The 13,303-nt window shown below is 41.4% G+C and overlaps 1 protein-coding gene across 1 annotated transcript in view; it reads left to right on the forward strand.

The window, feature by feature from the left end:
* Positions 1-3,244: 3,244 nt before the first annotated feature.
* The window catches only part of ITGB6 (integrin subunit beta 6), a 49,950-nt gene continuing 39,891 nt past the window's right edge, over positions 3,245-13,303 (forward strand). Inside the window, exons 1-2 of the mRNA XM_069020834.1 lie at positions 3,245-3,295; positions 3,967-4,197. The gene's annotated coding sequence lies outside the window, so the exon portion shown is untranslated. The remainder of the gene's footprint in view (positions 3,296-3,966; positions 4,198-13,303) is intronic.

Genomic DNA, 13,303 nt, shown 5'->3' on the forward strand with positions numbered 1-13,303 from the left:
TACCCGAGAGCAGAGGCAGAGCTCGTCCTCTCCTATGGCCTCATGAAGTGCCTCCTCAACCCATACACCCTTCAGGTGCTCTTTACTTACAGATTGCAGTATGCTCTGACTCCACCCCGTCATGCCTCCTCTCTAGCAACTTCTGTGTAAAATTTACCTCTGCTGCTGTGGAATTAATTCACCTGTGTTGAATTTCTGGGTATAAGTTGTACCTATACGTATGCTATTTGTGCAATTTCTGCCACAAAGTTCTGTTTCTGATTAAAGCAGCACTGTAATAGAAGTAAAAACATAAGCTGCTTCCATCAGTACCCCCAGCGTCTTTTATATCTACAAATCAAGCAAAGGCAGCATTTGTCCTTCAGGATGTAAAGTGATAACACTTGTTTGACCAAAAGGTTTAACCACAGATTAAGTAAATATCTTCAAGAACGTAGGCCCGAGGGTTTTGGCCACCTTGAATAAATATATCTCAGAAGAATCTGTCCCATAAAATATTCATGTATTTCTATTACCTAATTTTGCATAACGGGTAAATAGGAGTTTATTCTCCCTGCTTTGATAAAGTTCTCACATGGGAATTTGTTTGGTTTCTGTATCTCCATGTTTTATGCCAGGCAGCTGCATTTTTTGCTCTCAGGGGTGTATCTAGGCAAATTCAGTACAGTCAGTGAGGTGGATTGTCTTAAGCAATGACAGCATTTGATTTCACTGAGCCTCTCAAAAATAATTTTACATGTAATTTTGTTCATTTCTTGTCTGGTCCTCTGGTTTACCACCACTGCTCTTGCAGCTGTGAGTTTTACCTAGTTCAGGGAAGTGTGTATTACCAATAAATGTTTGCTCTGAAGAAAAACAGTGAATTTCTGGGGATTAAGGGAGTCTGCATTTTATTACAGGAAAAATATTTTCTGGTCTTACTTATTGTTTGTGCATTAAGGCACTCATAGTTGTGTTTAACATACATCCTCTTTCCCTTCAAATTTTCTATTCTTGATCCTTAGGGATTACTGAAGAAATCATCAATCAAGAGGATCTGAAATTACAGAATTATGTGTGGGATGAATCCAGCCTCGGATCTTTATTTAAGAAGGAAAGAGATCTTTTAATTCTGTGCCTCTATGAAGAAAAAAAGAATTATGGTAATGAGTTGCTACCACTGCAGACAGCCTGGGTAATATTTTTCCCTGGAGTACATATCTAAGTACAAATTCAGTTCTAGTTATTAACAATATATTCCTCCAGGTATCAAGGCCAAAATCCAGCCATGTCTTTTGGAAGGTGTGTGTGGTAGGCAAGCACAATGGGGAAGAGTTTTGTCTTTCTCTTTTCATGTTATTTTTCAAATTTGGTAGAGAAGTTTTATTGCCATTTACTATTAGCCAGTCATTCTGTAGCTATTTAAATCCCATTTTTAAAGGTATGTAATAGAATTCCCTAGTCTGTCCCAGACCTAGTGCCACATTAATGTTAAAAGCTCAGGAAGATGTTATTTCTGACTGGTATCATGTGCATATCTATAAATGCATGTCAGCACCTGGCACGTGGGCTGGGCTGCTGGGTTTGTGAGAGGGCAGGGAGAGCTCTGGTGCTGCTGACGTGCTGGGTCTCACCTGCTGCTGTCAGGACAGCTCAGCCCCCCTCACCACCCTCAGCCTCCCCTCCCCTCGTGCTCCCCAGCTGCCGTGAGCAGCTTTCAGCACATCACTGACATGCTGCTCAGTGACCCCGTGCACCAGACTCAGCTTGCCAAGGCAATTTATGTCTCACTGTACCTGACAGGGAGCCAACAATGGGGAGGGCAGGGAGGTGCTGCCTATGCCACATGGGTTCTGGCTGGAGGAGTGTGTTGGGCTTTCTTGCCGTGCCCATGTTCTCCAGACACTTCTGGCCTCATAATCAACCGCCAATTTACAACTTTAGGTCCTAATTAGCTTCCAGGGACTTATCAGTGAAAAGCCATGATGTGGGTTTATATGGGGGCCACAAGTGTCACTGCTCCTTCAGAGCAAACTTTGTGTTCTGTGAGTTTTTCCATCCAATTCTAAGGGATCCTTCTCTTAGAGTATAACCTACTTCTCCTACTCTCACCTTACTTCTTTGCTTATTAATTCCACTCTAGGTCCATGACCAGCTCCCTGAAGCTCTTTTGACTGTCATTTGTCCCCCTTCTCCCTCCCCTCTGAATCACCTTTGCAGCTCGGATGCTCTTGCAGGAAATTGCCTTCCACCCCTGTCTTTTCACACCCCAGCACAGGCTGGACTGAACACAGAGCCATCTCTGGCCCAAGGCAACTTTCTGGCAGAAAGCAAACGCAGTCATGGGTGACACTGACATTAAAGAAGCAACCTCCATCAGTCCCCACGACTTCCCTCTCTGGACTCTGTTCTCCAGATAGAGTGCTACCCTGCACTGCAGCTCACCAGGCCCCATCTCAGGGTGGCTCAGGACAGGGACAGGCTGAGCAGAGCTGGAGTGTGTCAGAGCTTTGTGGGGGTGCCCTGCAGCACCTGACATCACCCAGACTCTGAGAGACACCCCAGCTGCCTCAGGAGCAGTACCACCAGCTCGCTGCTGGGAGTCACCTACAGGAACAAAGGGGATGAAGTTTGCTAAGGGGCTTAATTTCTTTGTAAGCAGGAGTAGGGGGACGACAGTACAGGGTGTCAATTCCAAGGCAGCACAACCCACAAGTCTTCAACATGGGGAGAGTCAGCACAGGCTGCCAGTTGCCTTCCCCACCTATGCACCTGAGCCCAAAGGGCTGTGCCCCAGGCGTGATGAGACAGGGTGGAACATGAGCTGGTTAACTTCCTACTTGGGTCTTGCAGAGATGAGGTGGGGGCTTTATTTATTACTGTAGGTAGAGGGAAACATGGCAGTAATGGTGGTGAGGGGTCCTCAGCTGGGACCCATGAGGTCTGCCCCTGTATCTGGGCAGCCTGGACATGGGAAAGGGGCTGGTGAGCTGCTGAGCCCACTGTGCCACTGTAGCTTCCAGTCCCACTCCAAGTAATGTCATTTCCCTGCCTCTTCACAGGTTTTTCTAATTCTCAGCTTGGTGCCTTACTAAGCCAGCATTAGATCCTCATCTCATCTCTGCCTGGTTTTTATGTCTTCTCTCTTTTCTTACAGCTCCCTAACTACTGCCCAGGGAAATGATGTGTACACTGGGATGCCCCTGCTCTTTATGCCTGGCTTCCCACCTAGTACCTTAGAAGAGAGTGTTACAGCTGTTTGCTGCTCTGATTTGCAACCCAGCTGGCACTGATGCTTCCTTGTGTATTCCCTAAGGTAATTCTGCCTCTCTGCCATTTCTGCTTTTGTCTGGCGCTTGTCTGGGATTCCTCTGTTCTCTATCCCAAACTAATTGTACTTTGCTGCTCAGATCAAAGAACCTGGTTTTATGTCTATTAAGATGAACATGCAATGCAGTTTATGAGGAGGAGGCTCCTTTGGGAAGTGTGAAAGCAGCAGGTGCATGTGAGGTGGAAGCACTGCATTGCAGAAAGAGGGGAGATTAGGATTATAACAGATACAAAACTTCAACATTACTCTTTAAAATAATGGATTAATTATTCCAGTGACAACGTGTTGTGTGTCCCTGTGCTAAGAGGGCCTTTATTTCTTCCCTCTGGAATGGGGAAAGCAAGTGGTTGCTTAAATCCCTATTGACGTACAGAACATGAATTCCAGTTTTGATTTTATGAACAGCCTCTATCATCCTGTCTTCTCTGGACTGCCTCATTCTCATTGTACTGTGGGGTTAGACACGCTGTCACCATTCCTATAAATAGCCTGCCTGGTTATGAAGGACCAGCAGTGTTTCCTCTGGGGAGAACAGGACTTTGACTAATGGAATTTTAGGCCAGCTTTTGTCAGACTTTCTATAGGAGATAGGGTTTGGAGAGTAGAAAATCTGCTAAAGAAAGCCAATAATCAAAGTATTAATGTTTGAAACACAGACTCTTGGAGAATCCACAGAGAAAACTGAAGTTTGAAGGAGCAGGATGGTGGTGTGCTTTTAAAACAGAGGCTTGGCTTCAGGGCTGGTAAGAAGCAAGGCAGCTGCCATGCAGAGAAAGAGAATCTCTCTGTGATCCTGCAGAAAGCTGGGCTGTGGTGCAAGGATGTCTGCAGTGCCGGAGAGTCTGCTCTGCACACGAGAAATGTGCAAGTGCCCTGGGGAGCAGCAGGTAAGGCAACACGTTTTTCTGTAAATTTTTGTAGCAAAGGAGGAAGTACCTGTGTGTAGAAAGCCCTGTGTTTCAGTCTTTAGCTGTTAGTAAGACCTTTTGATTGTGGAGAGCACTGGCAGGCAAACAACCTTAGAGCTGGTTCAGTAAGGATGGGTGTGGATGAAGTCCCCTGGTTTTAAGGATACAGGTAATTTGGGCTGTGTGACCCTATTTTGTGAGTAAATGCCTTGGAGACACCAAAGTGAACACACATCCTGCTGGCCACGGAGTGAAGGAAGTTCTACTGCACACAGTGCAAGAGGTCAAACACAGCAAGGATGTGAATGACAGGTAACAAGGCTTGGTGGGTGTCTTCTCCCAACTATTAAAATCAACAAATGCCAAGATATTTGGGCGGTTTTCTTACAGTTAGCAACTGATCTGGAATTCAGATGCCATCTCCCACAGCCTGGGCAGATTCCAAGGGTGCGTTGAATCGACAGCAGCACCCTTTGTGCAGAGCAGCTCTGCACACAAGAAGATAGCCCTGCCGAAAGAAAAGAAACAAGCATTGCATTCAGGGATGTGACTAACTTCTTCTGAATGGCAAGGAAAGCACCATGCTTGCCAGTTATCTCTTCTGTGCGTTTCCTCAGTTGTGGCTGGGGCCATCTGATGAGTGTTTCCCTTTCGCTCCCAGCGCGGCGCAGTCTGTCTGCTGTCAGCAGTTAATGAAGTCACTTGCAAGACGCCATCCCCTGGGGAAAAGCAGGGCTATGAATAGACCTGTTACTCGCGTCTCTGGTTGCAATGCTCTCAGCGCTTCTTTCGCTGTGCCACCATCTCGGATGATTGTGCCACTTCCGAACAATGGGCTTTCACTCTGGAGCTGCTGCTATTCCCGATGCCAAAACCAGTCCCTTTCCTCCTGGCAGAGCTGTGGAGCTCAGTGTCCCCGGTGACAGGCACAGGTTCTGAGATACCATACACTTACCAAAAGTGTGCAGAAAGTGAACGAGTAACCTTATTGCAGCAAGTGCTTTTAATTATAGTCCTCAGTAAACATCACTGTCAGATGCATCATCAGTGCACATCCTAAAACAAGGAGGAAAAAAAGAACTTTTTTTTTTTCAGAGAACAAAATATTTCCATGCTACTGGAATAGAAAGGCAAACTGTTAAACTTATGAAAACATCACCTCTTTGCCCAGCTGAGCTTGAATGTCTAGGTATGGTTAAGCTTGTGTTTATAAGGAGTTGTGTGTTGGTCTGGACAGAGGTGAGTTATAAAAGAAGCAAAATCGGCAAAAATAAAGAGAGATAAAGAATGATGAATCATGACGACATATTGCTCAGAGTATGTAAGATCATGTAAATACTTATCATGCTGTGTAGGGCATACAATCATTATCAGTGCAAGTAAAGTCTAAGCTCATTCAATGCACTTCAGTTTGTGATTTTAGTTTATGTTTGTGACTTAACTCAAAATAACTTTACAGTTGAACACTTTGTAAGGAAATATAGCTAACAATGCCAATAAATGGTGAAAAAGAGAAAAACTAATTAATTCAGCGCTCACTTTGACCATTTCCTGTTCTCTCTTCAGGAAATGTCAGGGAAAACTCATTTTAAAAAGGTTTTGTTTCATATACACCGTTTATTATTTTATATCAGAGTTGATGGTCTTAAAAGTCTCCCCCAAATCAAATTGTCAAAATTTTAATTCTCAGAAAGCTATAATGATGTTTTCAACAAAATGAAAATGTAGATCTTTCTGCATTGTGGTCCAAATGTCTGAACCATTCCTACATAAGCCAAGTTACAGTGGTTGTCACATATGAACCTTTGCTCAGATGCTTCATCCTCCTGCTTATATAAAACCAAAACAAAAAACAGCCCCTTGTTACTCATACTTTTCATATTAATTCTGGTTGGCTGAATTAGTTGAAGTGATTCATGACCTATGTTAAAATTTAACACAGCCTTTAGTGTGTTTGGCCTGACACATGGTGCCTTATAATATTGATATATCTCATCGAGCAAGCAATCTGCATCAGCTTGCTGAAGCATGCCTTGAAGGGAAAATGATACAGTAGTCCTGATCTACTTCTCTGCCAAAGCTTTAATTAAACATTCATGCTATCAGGTAGGAGTGAAGGAGCTTGGGGAAATGCATGAGATGTCAGTACTGTCATTAACAATATTTCTTTTTGAAAGTTTAGGAAGATAGGAATATGCCTCTTAAATCAGATGTCTGTGACCTCGTCAGCATCTCAATGGTATTAAAACTCTGATCTGTCTTGCTCTCTGGTATCCTATACTTAAGAAAACACAAATCCATTTGATTTTCTGAACTCAGTACTTTTTTCCAGTAGCACCCAAAGCAGGTGGGATGACTTCAGCAGAGTAGAACTGGAGTAGTAGTGCTCTGGCAGTGGATCTCATCCTTTTCCTGGGGTACAGAGTTGTGAACCTGGAGATAGGCTTCTCCTTGGGGTTTGTCTCCCATTGCTGGCACCCAGACAGCCTGAAGACTGGTAAGGCAATCCTCAGCCTTCTGCAGGCCACTTGTGTGGGAGGTAGAGCCTGGTCCAAATGAGATTTCATTTAGCACTAGCTGCCCCTGAAATGAGGCTCTGCCAGACTAGTTAGGAATGGCATTTGTATGATAAAGCCTTCTGGCTGTGCAGAGGTGTGTTATGAGGGTCATGGAGAGAGTGTTTTTTCTTCCTTAGCAGAACTGTCTGGGGGTAGAAAATGCAAATGCTGCCATTTCTCCCCAGGGCAGAAAACCTACTTGGAATGATGACCCTTAGCATCCCTAGAAGATGCTTCTTCCCTCCTTGAGAACCATGCTAGCAGCAATTAATCTCATCTGACAGCAGAGGATATTAAAACCTCAGCCAATACCTCAAATGGTTGTTTAAAATCAGCTTCAGCAAGCTTTGCTTCCTCTCTGACCCTTTCCTGGCTTCCACATCTCTTGTGCTTGGCTGTCCTCCACTCAGGCTTTCAGCCTCAAATTTGGAAATCCCCTGCTTCTGACAGTGGACTGTTATTCTTCTGGCAATATTTACCTGCCATCCTTGTGGAATAGAATCAAGGCCTCTGTGGTGCCTGTGCCGTTACCCAGAGTATTAATAAACATTGTAAACAGATAGAGATTGTCAGATTTCTGCCACAAGAGCTGCACTGAGGAATTTCCTCTGCCAGGAAGGCTGCCCAGGCTGGAGCTTGTGATGCTTTGTCTGACTCTGAGCCTGGACTGGTTCTGGTTGTAAGAGGGGAGAAATTATTTCTGAGGAACAATCTTCCTCAAGCTTCACTATAACAACAGAAGAAGCACAACACCAGGTTTGTGAAGAAAATGATGCACCATAAAAACCATGACCTTAGAAGAATATATGTGAAAGGCCAAGTCTTGAATTATTCATTAATATGCAAGTTCAGAAGGATGAGTTAAATCAAACTGTCATTGCCCAACCCACAAGCACAGAAAATAAACTTAAGAGGGGGTTTTGAAGCAGCAGGAGAAAAAAGAAAAATACTCCTTTTGAAGTGGTCAGGACAAATCAGATGGTAACGCATGAGAACATAAACATCAGTACAGGATGAAGGAAAAATAGGCTTTATTACTCCCCTTGAGCAAACTGATGATGAAGGAGACCTAGTAAAAATGAATATTTTTATCAGTAATATGATGCACAGGCATCGTGAATAGCTGTGTGTCAGCACAGTCTGAATAAATTACTGCAATGGTTTTGTTTACTTCTCTGTATGCTTAAAACTGAATATTGATCAAATTTCACAAAATTAGACAGAAAATTATGACATCATGAGAACACGACAAATACACACTTTCCACAAGTGCTGACACTACTATTAAGATAATCTAAATTCAAATTTCTACCATGATTTTTGGCTATTGTGTCAATGTACCCATCCTGTCTAATCTTCATGTTAACATGACACAGGCAGAAGAAGTTGTTTCTGTTTTCCCTACATGCAAGAAAGTTGATACACTACAGAGCTTGAGAGGAACTCGCCTGGCTTTGTAGTACAGAAGGAAAGGTGTACTCTGTACATCTGATATGCCCAAGTTAAGAACAGTTTGCTCTTGACTGCGTCTACGGAACGAGCAGAGTGAGGCACCTCCTTTGTGTCAGCCCAAGCCCTGTGTCTGCTGTTCCCTGGAGGTTTCATTATTGCCATATCCATGCCTTGACACAGTCCTGGGAGCAACCATAACACCAGTGTTTGACTTGTTTGAATTTTTTCTTGGTTTACCCTGTTGCTCTCAGACATTGCCGAGCACAATTTTTCTGATTTAAGAGAGCATTCAGATGCTTCTTCCAGATTAACATAACTCATTAATCTCTTTACCTTTATGTATGTTTCTCATACAGTTTTAAAATTTTGTGGTGTTCCTCTGGTCGTTTGACACTCAAATGTCTCCACTGATTAGGGTGGGCAGGGTCTTACTCTCATCTGTCAGATCAGCATCTTACTGTAGATCAAAATAAAAATAATGTTGGAAAGAATCACATCATAACAGACTGAATAAATAACTGACAGCTATGAGTCAGTGTCTGCATTTCTTCCCTAACACAACACTACATGGTAGACTGGTTTTGAATAGGTTTTTCCCATAATTTCAGGTAATGATTAACTCCCAATGACTAAAATATCTCCAGGAGAACTGATGAGACATTTCACAAAGCTACTCAAGTTCAAAAGTATATTCAAGCTTTCATTTTAGCTCTTTCATGCAAAGATACACTTATTTTAACAAAAACTATTTTAAAACTGTCTCACAAATGTAAGTTCAGCAGTACTATTATAGCATAGTTTTAAGCTAAAATTATTGTATTCCAGGCTAATACACACACAGTATGTGCATGCAGTTTATTATTTATTCCATTTATAAAACAGAAGCCATTTTAGTGCTGCTGGCAGTGCAATCATTTCTGGGATGAAATATAACTGTACTAGCTCACACTGTAGGATAGAAGACTGAAGGAAAGAATGAAAACCAGAGGAAATCTGTGTGAGTAGGTTTGTCCTGAAGGAAAAGCTCCCACTGCAGGGTTTCATTCCTGAAGAGGGTGTGTTAAAGCATGCAAGATAATAAAGAGCAGCAGATGTCTTAAGAATTAGTGTTATGAGGAGTGTTGTGAGGAATTTAGCTTTTGAGAAGAAGGAGGATTTTTCACACAAACTAGATGAACTCTGTTGGAGCAAACTTGACATTGATTTTCTGGAACCAAGATTGCTATAATTGGTATCAATATAGTATAAGGGTTAGGTCACGTAGCATGTTACAAAATAATAGATGATAACAACATGTATATTTATACATAAGTATAATCAGTACAAAAATTCTAAGAAATGGGAGAGGACATTGGGGGACACTTGTAAGTATTTTGATGCCTGGTTCTGAAAAGCAGAAAGTGATGAATAAGTTAGGGAGAAAGAAATATCAGATGGGAGAAAAATGGACAGGCAAAATCAACACTGGCACAGGTGCGAATGTGGTGTGTGTGTGCCCTGGGTGTTAGGAATAAAAGGGATGTGATACTTGAAAAAAACCTTCACACTGTCACAGAAAATGAGCCAAGATGTTTGTATACAAAAACTGCAAACACAGGGTAGAGCTGCAGCATCCAAGATGACCCCAAATCTTCCAAGAATAGTGAAGGATGGTGGATGGGTGATCTATGACTGAAAGTAACTTAAACTAATGTGTAGTCTTTTAAGAAAACTAGAAATAAAACCAATGGCAGAGAGACATCAGTCAGTAGCAGTGAAGTTGCCTACAGAGGCAGAGAGAGGTGGCAGGGGCAGAAAGGAATTTGCAAAACTAAAGGTCTTCTGAAGGGCCACTAAGGAGCAACATGTGACAGATAGGTCTAACTCAGATGAGGAGCATGAAAAAGAAGCTCCCAAGCATTGCCTCATTGTGGGAGATTTTAACTGATCAGAAACAGAGTATAAAGCAAATGTTGCTGATAACAGTAGAGCCAGTTATTCCAGGGTGTAATAGCTGGCAGATTTCATCAGCAAGCAATCACTGGACTACCATGATGCTATTCTAGGGGATCTTTGTTAGGTAGTGATGACATAGAGCAGCTGGTTGTAGAAAATAACCTAGCTAAAGTTATCCCAACTTGATTAAATTGAAAATAAATGAAAGAATGAACAAGAATAGTCCTGTTTGTTTCTCAAAATTTGTCCTTGTGAAGTATTGTACCTAAAGAAATTAGTTAGTGATGTTAATTGGATGAAGGCTCCAAACCTATTAGAATTTCTTTAATTTAAATAATAATTTAAAAATCTGTAATTTGTACTGTAAGGAGAAAATGAAGAGTGCTAGCACCTTACAAATCCTTAAAAAAGAAATAAAAATATTAGAAGTTAGCAAAGAGAGTGAAAGTCCGCAGCATACCAGATCATCAGTGAAAATGGCATTTTGGGAACCTGGAAGAAGAGGGTGCAGTCAGATCTGTCATGTTTACAGACTTATCATCTGTAACAATATTTGAAAGACTGAAAGTTTCTTCTACCACACAAATAAAAGGGAATCTGGTACATGGCAAGTACTCTCTCTGGAAGAGATTAAAGACTGTGTAGAAACCAAGCAAGTTCTCTTTCTTCTTTTCTGTAAAGATGATGGTACAGATCATGGAGAAAAATGAGAGAATCTGTAGAAATAAAAGCTAACATTTACGCACTTGAAAATTTGTAAACAAGGTGTAGTGGGCCCACAGTGAAGTGGCATTTGTTATCCAACCTAAATTGCTCAAAGAAGAAAAATTAAATTTCAAGTACAGTATCAAGTTTTCCTTTAAAGATATCCCAAAACAAAGGAGAGAGAAATGAACTCACACCTACAGCTTCATTAATTAAGCTTAGTAATCTGGAAATTTTGAATATGTTTTGCAAGAAGTAATGAACAATAGAGTGAAGATAAAATAGAGAAAATAAACAATAAATGTTTAATACAATGTATTAGGGCTGGGGAAATGTTTGCATGGTGCCAGCTACTCTAGAAAGGGAATTACTGGGCTACCTTAAGGTTGAGTAGAGCTTTTCAAGCATCACTGTTTCATCTAGTTCTTCAAAGTGTTAACACTTCCATTGTTATTAAAAGTGGTCTAGTCAGAGGAGAAAAATACTGGTTCCATTATGGAGGAACAGAGAGCTGGAGGTGTGGGGTAGAACTTAACAGTGCAAGTGCTGGATCACACCCAGACTAAGGTAGAAATGATTTCTGCTGTAAACTGTGGCAAGTTGGTTGGGTGAAGGGAAGACCACAATGTCTTGGTCAGTCGCAGCAGGATCCCGAGAGAACTGGGGTGAAACCATGGGAAAGGCAAAATTGATCCTCCTTAGATATCATGTAGGAGACTTAAAGAAGGGATACCTGAGTACAAACACCATTGTAGGAGGCTCCTCTGGTCAAAGCTCCTCCGGGTACTGAGAACAGTCTGTCAGCCATAATTAGGAAACAGCATTGAAAGAAATGCAGAAAATTAGTACTGGACAAAACAAAGAATGAGGGATATACAATTGCTCTCTATAAATACATCAAGGGGAGGGGAAAGAAGGGCAGGGCAAATACTAGGGAGGAAAGAAGCTATTTAAGTTGCCAGACAATGTTGTCATTAAAATAAATGGATATATATTGAAAGTTAGTCCATCCAGGCTGGAGCTGAGGCGGTTTCCAGCCATGAGAAGAGTGAAGTCTCTGAAAAAGCCTTCTAGTGAGAGTGACAGGGACAAACCACAGTAGGTGTGTGCATCACAGTAAAATGGAAGTTATTTGCTTGCAAACTGGATAATACGAATTCACGTAGCTCTTGCCTAACGGTGAGTAGAGCCACTTTCTCTTTGCCTCTCTGCCAGAGTGAAGCAGTCTGACAAGACTTATGATGGATTTCCATAAGTTTATTAAGAGAGCTGTGTAAGGTAAAAGAACACATCTTCAGCATCTATAAGAACCTTTGCAGTGTTGTGCCCTCTGCCTTTTATTACTATGGCAATAGTATTTTCTGAAATTTCTGTTAATTTATTGGTCCAGATATAAAGCACGACTCTATGGCCTGTGTCATATCAACATGCTACAAAATGTTAAGAACTAACTTTTTTAAAGATTGGTTTAAAATTGTGACAGATCTCTGTGCCAAGTGTCATACTAAAGCACAACATACATATGAGATAAGAAGCATAAGGTATCAGTGGATCTAATATTATTGACAGTATTTACATGATTAATCATTTTGAACTCTTGGAAAACATTGTTAGAGAAACCTGCTCTGCCTTTTCCTTTTGGTATTGCTCAGCAAAATACTTGGAATTGATTTAGTTTGATTTTATTTTTACTTAGAGGCGGCCCTATTTACATATTCCTTGTTTTGCATGGGTTTATTAGATATATATAATATCTACAGTTCTGAAAAGTACTTTGAATTGTAGAAGTACTAATCATTTTGTACAATATTGTTTTTCCAATATCCCTGTTTCCATGTGAGCAGACACTGTTGGTTTAAATTTCCTTCCTGCTTTCAGAAGAAACACATAAGAATAAGGCAAGATTTATAAAATACAGTAATAATTTACACTGACAAAGATATTGCACAATTTCTGACATTTCAGAAGCTTTTAACCAAGCTTATAGCAAAGAAAATGGAAGTAATGTTCTGTTTAATGTGAGAGATGGGATTTGAGAAAAGGATGCAAACAAAATTATTCAAATATAAGAAGTGAATAAATTGTTTAACAAAGATGTGAACATCTCCAAAGGTTTTTATATAAGTCACAAAGCAAAATATTGCTAAGTTAACAGGACTCCTAGTATCACCTTTTTCCTACATGAGTTTGAGAATACTCATTTTTTTACTCCAGAGGAGCAGAGTAGCCATAAGATGGCAGCACGCTGCACAAAAGGCTCCTAAAACCATAAACTCTGCTCTTTTCTCAAAAAGAGACTGCAGCTACTGGCGAGAATGAGTGGCCTGAGCGCTGGGTGTCTGTAAATGGAAATCGAACTGGCCGAGTCCAGAATAGCTGCTGGGAAACTTCAGAAATGGAGTTGCTTTCATGCAATACCTGAGCCCATTTTCCTC

This window comes from Aphelocoma coerulescens, chromosome 7 (genome assembly GCF_041296385.1).
Source record: "Aphelocoma coerulescens isolate FSJ_1873_10779 chromosome 7, UR_Acoe_1.0, whole genome shotgun sequence".
NCBI classification, from domain to species: Eukaryota; Metazoa; Chordata; class Aves; order Passeriformes; family Corvidae; genus Aphelocoma; species Aphelocoma coerulescens.